This window comes from Lycium barbarum, chromosome 4 (assembly GCF_019175385.1).
Source record: "Lycium barbarum isolate Lr01 chromosome 4, ASM1917538v2, whole genome shotgun sequence".
Lineage (NCBI taxonomy): Eukaryota > Viridiplantae > Streptophyta > Magnoliopsida > Solanales > Solanaceae > Lycium > Lycium barbarum.
This window is the reverse complement of record NC_083340.1, coordinates 42,843,685-42,854,816: the sequence shown is the minus strand read 5'-3', so window position 1 is coordinate 42,854,816 and position 11,132 is coordinate 42,843,685. Positions and strand designations below refer to the sequence as shown.

Genomic DNA, 11,132 nt, shown 5'->3' with positions numbered 1-11,132 from the left:
GAATTAGAAATGTGTTAAATTCATGTCTTATCAGTTTCGTATCATTCTAGTAAGAACAACTTGAAAACTCGATTGAAATCTTTTCATGTCGCTTAATTATTCAGCAGTAGAATCTGCAGGTGTCGCTATAGAGCGGTGCCGCCATAACGAGCCTCTAATCGCCACAGGGGTCCTGTAAAGAATTTCTAAGGACCGTTATAGTGGTCGACCAAGCGCCACAGTGGCACTGCTGCGGTCAACCAACCACTATAGCGGTAATATCATCCCCAGAAAACCCAAGAACCTTTCCAGATTTTCAACCCCAAATTTCGACTCAAAAACTTGGTTTTAGGCACGAATCGAGTAGGAAACTAGTATGCATGCAGTTCTAACCCTATTGAAGAGCGATTCTAACAACAAACAAACCCAAATTTTGAGAAAATCCAAAAGCCTTCTTCAAGGGATTTTCTTTACGATGTTCAAGTTTTGTGGCCTAAATCAGTGCTACGACTATGCTACGTTCGATGGGGAGATTATTCTAATGATTAATTAGTTCCAATTCCTCTTATTTTACGTCCTAGTGGGTCATCAACTAAAACCTAAAAATCCCAAATTGAACTACTAAATTCGGTCTTTCTAAGCTTGTTTACTTGGATTTTCTATTCTAATGTTTAACTATGGGATAGGGGGAACGAATTATTACCTTTGTTTTGAAGATTTGAGAGAGTGGATGAAAGTTGAGATTTTTCCTTGAACCTTCCTTTTCCTCTTATGTTTGAGAGCAATTTACGAATGAGAAGCTTGTTTTTGTCTTGAGTGGGAAGGTTAAGGGTGTGGGAGAGTATTATTTAGGGTAGATTAGGAGTGGGAGTTGAACTGTTGAGGAATGTGGAGAGAAGTTTTCATTTATGTGATAAGGGAAAGGGAAGGGGGAGAGGCTACTGCCTCTTTATATTCTGTCTCTGCGATTGCCACTATTGCGGTAACCTTACCGCCGCTGTAGCAGTGTTGCAGCGGTCTCCTATGCCGCTGTAGCGACATCTTTGTAATCTCGTTCTTCCGCTGCAGTATTTCCCTTACCGCCATAACGGCGCCACCACGACGCTTTGGCAGCCGTTGTAGCGGTCAGACCAAAATTTCGTCCCTACATCCTTGATACGTTTCAAGGTACTTCGAGCTTTACACCCGCATAGTGGACCTCTAATTATTTTCTCATTGTCTTTGAGTTCTTCTTGTTATGTTATTTTGGGAAACGTATGTAATCCAACGACTCCTATATGTTCATAGTTAGAGTTCAGTTTGTAAGAGTCGGTTTTAAATCACGAGTATAGTGTTGGGTGCACTAACTTGAAATGATCTACTATAAAATCAGTTGATTTTCTGTTGAGTTATGTCTGATTACGCTAAGTCACAAAAAGTGTGCGGCTACGTTATTCGTAGTATTTCTTTCCGTTAAGTTCTAGATACGAAGGTATGGACATACAATTTATGATCCCGACTGCGAAATATGTTACCTGTCCGTGCCTGTTCGTTCCCTTTCCATTCGAGGATGAACGGTTGTTCAATTGGTATCTGATGTAACGACCTGTTTCGTCGTTACTATGAATTTCAAGAAAACCCGCAACTTCGACTCAGTCATACTTCTGGAAATCGCTAACTTGATCGAACTTGTCATGCGCATTACGTGAGAGTATTGAAATTGGGCCACCAGGCCCAGTGGAACCGCCACAGCGACTAGAATGCCGCTACAACGGTGGCATTGTAGTGGTGGACTCACCACCGAAGTAGTTAGGTGGATTGGTCAAGGGACCGCCACAGCGGTTCCTAGCCGAAGCGATTCTCAGATAGCTATAGCGGTGACGTACAGTGATTTTCCCTATTTAAGAGTTTATTTCGGGATTTGACCCCATTTTCTCAAAACCCTAAAGTTCAGCCGCCCCTCAGTCATACTTTTGGGAGCTCAAATTCATATCTTCTTGGGAATGGTAATCTTTCTAACTTCTTCTAATTCTTTGTTTCACATAGCTAATTGTTTCTGAGGTCTTCACCTAGAAAGCTAATAAAAATGGGTATCACCAATCCCTAGACTTAAAAGGATAAATGGTTAGCATGTTCTTAATATGGATTATATTTCTTCCGTGAATCTTGAAAAGGGGTTTCTAAAGAATAAAGTTAAAAATGGTGACTTTACCTAGCTAGTGGTTTAAATGGTTGACTTTATTTATGAATGGAGGTTAATAAATCACATAGCTTTATTATGATGGGAAAAGAGTTCATTAGTAATGGAGGCCTAGAGAATCTAGAGATATTCTAAATTCCCAATTTTCTTTATCAATTTGAATCTCTTATAAATGCTCTGATGATGATTCCTATTCTTGGGTCTTATGATTGTCTCAAGTTCCTTCGTGCGGGTTACGACGTGATGAACAAATTGAAGATCTACGGATGTTCGTGTCACCCGCTCGGCCTCGAGGTAGGTTACGACTTCCTTTCTTGGTAGACTCCGGTTAGATTTACATATTCGTGTATTAGAAAAAATGGAAAATGCATCTATAGGAATCGGAGATTGGGATGGATTCTTAGGATGGTACCGTTATGCGATATATCCTGTTTATGATATTGTAGTATCTTACTTGTTGCGGTTTGATATGAGGATAGCATTCTATTTTGGCTGATTGTGTAGCCTTGTGCATGATATTGTTGGTGTGCCCGTGCTTGGTACTTGTGATATTGATCTGATTATTGACATTGAACTCATACATTGCACGCATTCTCATCCTTCATGATATATTGTTGATACACTGATGATACTTGAGGAAATACTGTGATGAGCTGGGCTCAGTTGGATGAGAGTGACGTGAGGACCGATATTCGATTGTTGTCCCGGAATCGAGGTTGTGCGTAGCGATTCCCGAGGTTTTTGCCGGGATCATGAGGTAGCGGTATCCAGGTTATTGCCGGACCATGAGGTACATGGACTCCGCGGGTCCCCCATGGGTTGTGCTACCGAGACGTTGATATTTTCGTCCGGAGTACATGTGTATACAACATTGCATTGCGTATACATTATTGCATTGTGTTGCACTATTGCTTTTATTGTGATATTCTTGTGATGTTTTTATGATATATGGAATTTGGATTGAGAATTTGTGACTTGACACAGTGGGGCTTAGTTGCTAGAGCCATAGGCCATGATCTTGGATTTCCATGTTAATTGTTCGCTGGTTTAATTGTATATGTAGGTTTCCCAAAATTAGGTGAATAACGGATATTAGAATGACGGAATGACTTCCAATATTAAGATTGAATAGCGTAATTGTAGTTGACTTGTGATACTTGTGTGAAACTGTCTATTGTACGCTAGGGGACGGGGGGGGGGGGGGGGTATGATGTAAGGTAAATGGATTACTAGAGAAGAGTTAATTAGAATAAAAACCTTGTTGTTATGACGAGCGGTGGGTAATGTGCGTTGTTGACCTAATTTTTCTTATCATGCTTATTTGTGAACTCTTTTACTGATATGTTCTTCTAACCATTGGTGGCCTATGATGCTTACCAGAACTAGTATTGTACTGATATTACTCTTGCTACATTCCTTTTGGGGTGTAGAGTTTTTCAGGAAATCGATTATTGGAGTTTTTCGAAAGCTGCACGGTGCCTGTCTTGAAAGTCTCCATCCTTTGTATTTCGAGATGGAGGTTGAGTCTTAAGTTTGTTTTTTTGGATTCCGGTTCAATATTAGTCACTCTTGTACTAGTCTAGACCAAGTCTTGGGGGGAAAAAACGAATTCATTGAATTTGTTAATTGTTGTAAACAATTCCGCTAATTTATTTGAATATATTGGTTTGATTTCTGTTGTTAATTATAATTTATCTTAAAGCAATGAATTCCGTTTTCACTTGCAATGGTTTGTTTTGGTTGAGGGTTCGCCTACCGAGGTGGGAATGGTAGGTGCCCGCGCAATCTATAAATTGGGTAGTGACATCAAATTATTATTTTAATCAATATTCCATCTGTCCTAAATTAACAATGACTTTAGCTAAAAATATTTATCCCGAAATAATTATTAATTTAGATAATCAAGATTAAAATTTGCAGTTATTTTCAACTATACCCTTATAATTCTTTTTAATATTTCTCAAGTCTAAAAAACCATTTAATAAACAGGGGTAACTTCGTAAATAATATCTTCTACTTATTATGTCTATTAATGAATGTGAAAAGAGCAAAAACAAAAATTAAAACGGGATGGAGTGAGTATTTTTTTAAGGGGCATGCAAATATAAACATGACAAGTAAAATGGATCAGAGGGAATACATTATTTATATACTTTAATTATTATTAGATTAATTTATGTAAAGACTCTAATCAATGTTATAAATATTGTAATATAAACTTGAAGTCATTGATAATTTTTATTTTACTAGATTCTAGAAGATGAAAAAAATGAGTTTTGTCAAAAACTCTTGCTACATGAAATTATAAGTGAAATTAGGACTTAATAAACACCGATTTAATTTATTACTATCAATAACTAAGAAATTACATGCTCACAAATTCATAATAATGCCAATGTTTTCGAATTATGATCTTCGTCAAGTAGTAATTATTAACATATTTTAAATGATGTTATTTTACAGTATAGCAAATCACTTGTAGTCCCTGTCATATTTTCCAATTCTCCAACTAAACTTCCTTCCTCATAAATAATTTTTTACTTGAACTTATCCAATTATGTGATTACAAACTTTAATAATTATGAAGACTTATCAACAAGACATGTTTAATATGTCACTAAATTATATTAATTATGAAATGAAAAAATGTGATACAAATTATACTTTTTAAATTTAAAATACTATTTTTATATTTTGAGTTTGGGCCCAAACTTATCACGGGCATGATGAAACTAGTCTTTACAATAAACATCAGCCTTGAGCTGCTAATTTATTTTAATGAGGGGCAATAGTAACCAATAAATGCTATCCTTTAATGTTGAATTGTAACGTTAGCTCCGAATCTGGACCGATTATATAATGTTAATCTCACTTGACCCGTACCAGCTGCTTCGTAATATTTGATCCAAGCTCCCGCGAGGTCACCTCTTCTGATCAAACCAAGCGTCACAACGTTGTATGACTTCGTCCGCCACGTGTGAAGTTTAAACAACCCGTGGAATATCTTTGATTATCTCATCCCGCATAGGAACAAAATGTGTTATAAACTAAAACCTTGAAAACGCATGTGTATAAAAATTTCTTCGGTACAAAATCTTCTGGTCAAATGGAAACATAGGGATTAACACCGACACCGTATACATATTCATGCATAAACAGTCTTATAAATATCGTGTTGAATGTTCAAACTCCATCTAGAATTAGAATTTACAATCACTTTCTTTTTCAAGACTAATAAATGGTCTAAAACATGAATAACTCTTTCCACCTAAGAAACTATTGAAGAAAACTACAGTAAATTACTATATTTGATAGATAAAACACTCACTCTCTCTCTCCTTTTGCAGTCATTAGTCAAGAGTTAACCATGCACACTTCAATTATTAGAATTTGGACATTGACTTGCGCATAGTATTTTGGATCAATTATGTCAACTTTCATTTCACATATTGATTTTACACCGCAAAAGAAAGTTCAAACCAAATTGATATCTTGTTATCAGACACATAAATCGGTCTGTTTAAAGATGTCCAAGAAAATTCTTGGTAGCTTCGAGCGAGAATTGTCTCTTTGTCTGTATAGTTTCGAGGAAGCTAGTGTGGTACTAATAGCAAAGGTCATTTTCAGTCAAATCATCCCTAGTCACATCTGTGGTTGTAACAATTTTCTTGATTTTCTTCTTTAATTATTTCTTGTTCATTAGAAGATAAGATTAGTTCAAAGCATCTTGAATATCATATAAACAAGTCTAAAATTTGGTGGAAGACTTTTCCAACGATGACTCAGTCCAAGAAGTACAAAATTATCAGCTACTATTAATTACTATTAACCAATTCTATTTGTCAATCTGATAGGGGAAGATGGATACTAAGAAGAGACTCTATGAAGCTGCAGTTGAAGGAGATGTGAGAGCTTTACAAGAATTACTTCAACAAGATGCTTTGGTTCTTGATAGACTGACCTTAACTTGCTTCAATGAAACTCCTTTGCACATAGCAGTGATGCGCGGGCATATTGAGTTTGTGAGGTTAATTCTTGCTCAAAATCCTCAGCTTGCTGCTGAATTAGATTCGCGAAAGTCATCTGCTCTTCACATAGCTTCAGCCAAAGGGCACCTGCAAATTGTCAAGATGTTGTTGTTGGTGAATCCTGAAATGTGCCTGGCTTGTGATCGCGATGGTAGAAATCCTCTACATCTTGCAGCAATCAAAGGTCGAGTTGATGTCATCAAAGAACTGATACATATCAGGCCTCGTGCAGCTCTAGGAACAACGATCAATGGAGAAAACGTCTAGCATTTATGTGTCAAGCATAATCAGCTGGAGGTTCTCAAGGTGCTAATGGAGATTGGATGGGACCATGAGTTCTTGAATGCAAAGGATGGTGATGGCCACACCATTTTGCACTTGGCTGTTGCTGATAAGCAAATTGAGGTATGAATTTGCTCCTTAGAAAAGAAGTGGTAGAATACATCGACAACCCCTTAAACTTATCACTAAATTTCATTTAGACATTCGAACTACGACATGTTTCGATTAAGCACATGAACATTTGACAAATTGTTCCTATTAGACACCTCCAACTTAAAATTCTGAAAAAACTTTTGCGTGCATTCTCAAGTGTCTATTAAGTAGATAGGTTAACTAATTAAAATAGGTCGCCTTTAATCAAATACATTAATCTCAATGTGCCATAAAACCGCATGCATTTTCCAATTGATGTTGATCTGTATAATTAAAGGATGACACATATTTTATGTGATTAGCTAATACAGACCTCTCTATAACGGCGGCCACATATAATAGCGCCTCTCTATCACAGCCAACTGTTTTCGGAACCAATTTTTTATGTTATATTTTATTTTTCTATAACAACATTTCACCTATAACAGCAACATCCAACTTTATAACAGTACGCTATGTGTAAAATTACCCCTCATATAACAGCTATTTTTTTTTTTTTTTGGCATATAATAATTAACCATCTTTGTAAAAATAGAATATCTATAATTACCAATAATAAGTGTAGAGATTTTGACCAAATATTTGATCATTTAATACACTATTACAACAAAAAAAATATTGTATGAATATATATATATACACACACACACACATCATTAAACGATTTTTCTTCGTTATACAAAGTGTGATTAAGCTTAAAATTTGGTAGTTAAAAATGAAAATTAGAGTTTATGAACCTTTTTTGCCTATAACAGCGAAATATTATTTAAATGTCAATTATAGGTGTATAACTGTCAATCTCTATAACTGCTGAAAATTTTCAAACCCAACAATGTTGTTATAGAAAGGTTTGACTATACATGTAATTGGCGCTTGTGATTAGGTGGAGAAACCTTTACCGAATCAGAAGTGTCTAAAGAGCTATCGATATATTCAGCCAAAAGAATTGACTTCATTTTCTAGTAGTAACTAAACCACTTACCAATCTTGCAGACTGCCAAGTACTTGCTAAAGACCAATCAAATAGATGTGAATGCAATGGATGCAAATGGGAATACAGCATTAGATATTTTAACACATAGTTGGAGGGACATGACTGATCTATCCATTGGAGAGTGTCTTAGAGAAGCTGGAGGCTCAAGATCAAAGGATATTTCAGTAGCCATCATTCAAAATAGTACCAAAATTTCCAATGGCTCTGGTGCAAATAACCATTCTCCAGTATTTTCAACACCAGCATATCTAGGAGAAAATCAGGCCCAAAAGCCCCCATCAAAAGGCGATTGGCTTTCCAAGAAACGCGAAACAATAATGGTGGTGGCCTCACTTATTGCAACCATGGCATTCCAAGCTGGAATGAACCCTCCGGGCGGTGTTTGGCAAGAAAATGGAAAATTGAACGATCAGGGAATGCCCTCACATAAAGCAGGGGAAGCCGTAATGGCTTATAATCATGCCAGATCGTATCGATATTTCCTCCGTGCCAATACTATTGCCTTTGTCTCTTCTCTCAGCACAATCTTGCTGTTGATAAGTGGATTGCCCTTCAGGCGCAGGCTTTTCATGTGGGGTTTGATGGTTATCATGTGGTTGACAGTAACCTCAGTAGCACTCACTTATGGCATATCAATTTACATCCTCACACCTAAGAAGGACAGTGAACCACTTGGTCAGGTCATTGAAATTGGAATTACAGTATGGTGTGGCTTAATGGCACTACTTCTACTCGGAAACACAATACGTTTGTTGCGTATATGGCAGAAAAAGAAGCATAAGATAAGATCATCAGCAGCGCGAAAATTTGCAAATTCAATTAATTATGTCAATGTTTGATATGTTGCATTAATAAATAGGACTCAGCCATTACAAGAAATATTCATGCTTATTTTGGGAATCTCATTTCATTGTCACATGTTAAAAGAGTTCAAAAGCATAGACAAGTCCAACCAAAATAAATTGGTATTCTTTCTCAGTTTTCGCCATGCTAGCTTTCTAATTGGAAAAAAATGAAAAAGTTAATCAAACAGAGCTTCTTAGCTTCACTGCGCATATGGTTTATGTTGGGAATAAACCCGCCACAGAAATAATATTCATGGTATTTACGGCGGAATAATAATGTAGCACTGTGATATGGTTAATTAACAAGAATAAAAACAGCGATAATGACACCAAGATTTTTACGTGGAAACCCAAAAAGAAAAAAACCACAGGCCGAGAGGAGCAACCGATATCACTATAACAAGAATTTTACACTTTGTAGGTCTGAGTAAAATACTCCAAGGACCACTACACACTCAAAAGAAATAACCCTCTTTTAAGATTTTCCCACCTCACTACAATATTGCTCACACTCTCTATTTTTCTTCATAGACTATTTTTCTATTTGTGAATGTCTCACTCTTCTTTCTCTCTTTGTTTTGTGTGTGTTACAAATGGAAGAAATGCTCTCCATTTATAGGAGAACAAACTTGGCCTCCAAGCACAAAAAAAAGAAAAAGAAAAGGACCCAAAATTTGTAATCCACAAATTTTGCCTTTGGCTCCAAGAATTTGCATTTGGCTCCAAGTATTTTCCTTTGGCTCCAAGTAAGAATTCCAACCAAGTAAATTGGCACATGCCAATTACAACCAAATGGGATGGATCTCATCAATCTTCCCCGCCAGTCCCATTCACCTGAAGGAGGCAACGCCGGGCTTCTAGTTTGAGTGCATGCCGACAAGTTCCTTGCATAGCTCAAACTTGTCTTTTGGTACCACTTTCATGAACATATCTGAAGGATTCTAGCTTGTAGGGATCTTCTTGACCTGCATAGATCCGTCCTCTATCTTTTCCCGAATCCAGTGATAGCTCACATCGATGTGTTTCGTCCTTGCATAGTACATGGAGTTCTTGTTCAAGTCTATTGCACTTTGACTGTCACAATAGACGACATACTCCTCCTGATGCAATCCAAGCTCTTGAAGGAACCGTTTCAGCCATATCATCTCCTTGCCAGCTTCTGTAGTGGCAATGTACTTTGCTTCAGTTGTAGAGAGTGCGACACACTTCTGCAACTTCAACTGCCGTGATATAGCTCCCCCTGAAAATGTGAACAGGTATCCAGTAGTAGATTTACGATTATCAAGATCACCTGCCATATCAGCATCTGTGTAACCCTTCAAGACTGGATCAGATCCTCCCAAACACAAACAGTCTCCAATAGTACCTCTCATGTACCTGAGTATCCATTTAACTGCTTCCAAGTGTTCTTTTCTAGGATTTTCAAGAAATCTGCTAACAACACCAACTGCATGAGCAATATCAGGTCTAGTGCGTACCATTGCATACATCACGCTTCCGACTGTTGATGAATAAGGAACTTTGGCCATGCCATATTTCTCCTCCTTTATTGTAGGACACATATGCTTGCTCAACTTCAGATGAGCAGGAAGAGGCGTGCTAACGGGTTTAGCACTCTTCATGTTGAAGCGTTCTAGTACATGTTCAATGTACTTCTACTGAGATAGCCACAACTTTCTGCTTGTTCATTCTCGAACAATCTTCATCCCCAGAATTTGTTGTGCTGGCCCAAGTCCTTCATGTCAAATGACTTGGATAGATCTCCCTTCAACTTAACATTCAGCTCCTTATCTTGTCCTACAATTAAAATGTCATCCACATACAACAACAAAATAATAAAGTTGTTGTCAGAAAATCTTTTAAAGTATACACAAGGATCAGAATAGGTCTTTGTGTAAGTTTGACTTTTCATGAATGAGTCAAACTTCTTGTACCACTGCCTTGGTTCCTACTTTAACCCATAAAGACTCTTATTCAATTTGCACACCATGTGTTTCTTTCCTGATACTTCAAATCCTTCTGGTTGCTCCATATAAATCTCCTCTTCCAAATCTCCGTGAAGAAATGAAGTTTTCACGTCCAACTGCTCCACTTCAAGATCTAGGCTAGTTGTTAAGCTCAAAACGGTTCGAATAGAAGTCATTTTGACAACAGGTGAGAAAATCTCGTCAAAATCAATACCTTTCTTCTGTTCGAAGCCTTTTACCACCGATCGAGCTTTATCAAAATCAATACCTTTCTTCTGTTCGAAGCCTTTTACCACCGATCGAGCTTGCCATTTCCATCTTTCATGAGTTTGAAGACCCACTTGCATTTGAGTGGTCTTTTGTCCTTTGGAAGTTCAACCAGCTTATACGTGCCATTTTTCAGTAGAGAATCCATCTCTTCTTGCATGGCTTTCATCCACTGGCTCTTTTCTGGATGGGACAGCACCTCCTTCAGACTTTCTCGCTCCCCCTCATCACTAATGAGGACATACTTTGAGGACAGGTACTTGGATGACTCTACCCTTTTCCTTTCTGATCTCCTCAGAGGTTGAGATTTTTCTTCTTCTTCTTGAGTAGGGTACTCCACTTGCTCGACATAATCATCAAGTTTCTCCCCCTAGTCAACAATCTCACCAAGTTGCTCCCCCTTCTCGGCAACCTCGATTGTCGTACTTTCTGCACTTC

General features: G+C 37.5%; 1 pseudogene; it reads left to right on the top strand.

Annotated features, from left to right (window-relative positions):
* Positions 1–5,609: 5,609 nt before the first annotated feature.
* Positions 5,610–9,012, top strand: LOC132635959 (ankyrin repeat-containing protein At5g02620-like; annotated as a pseudogene).
* The last annotated feature ends 2,120 nt before the right edge of the window (positions 9,013–11,132 follow it).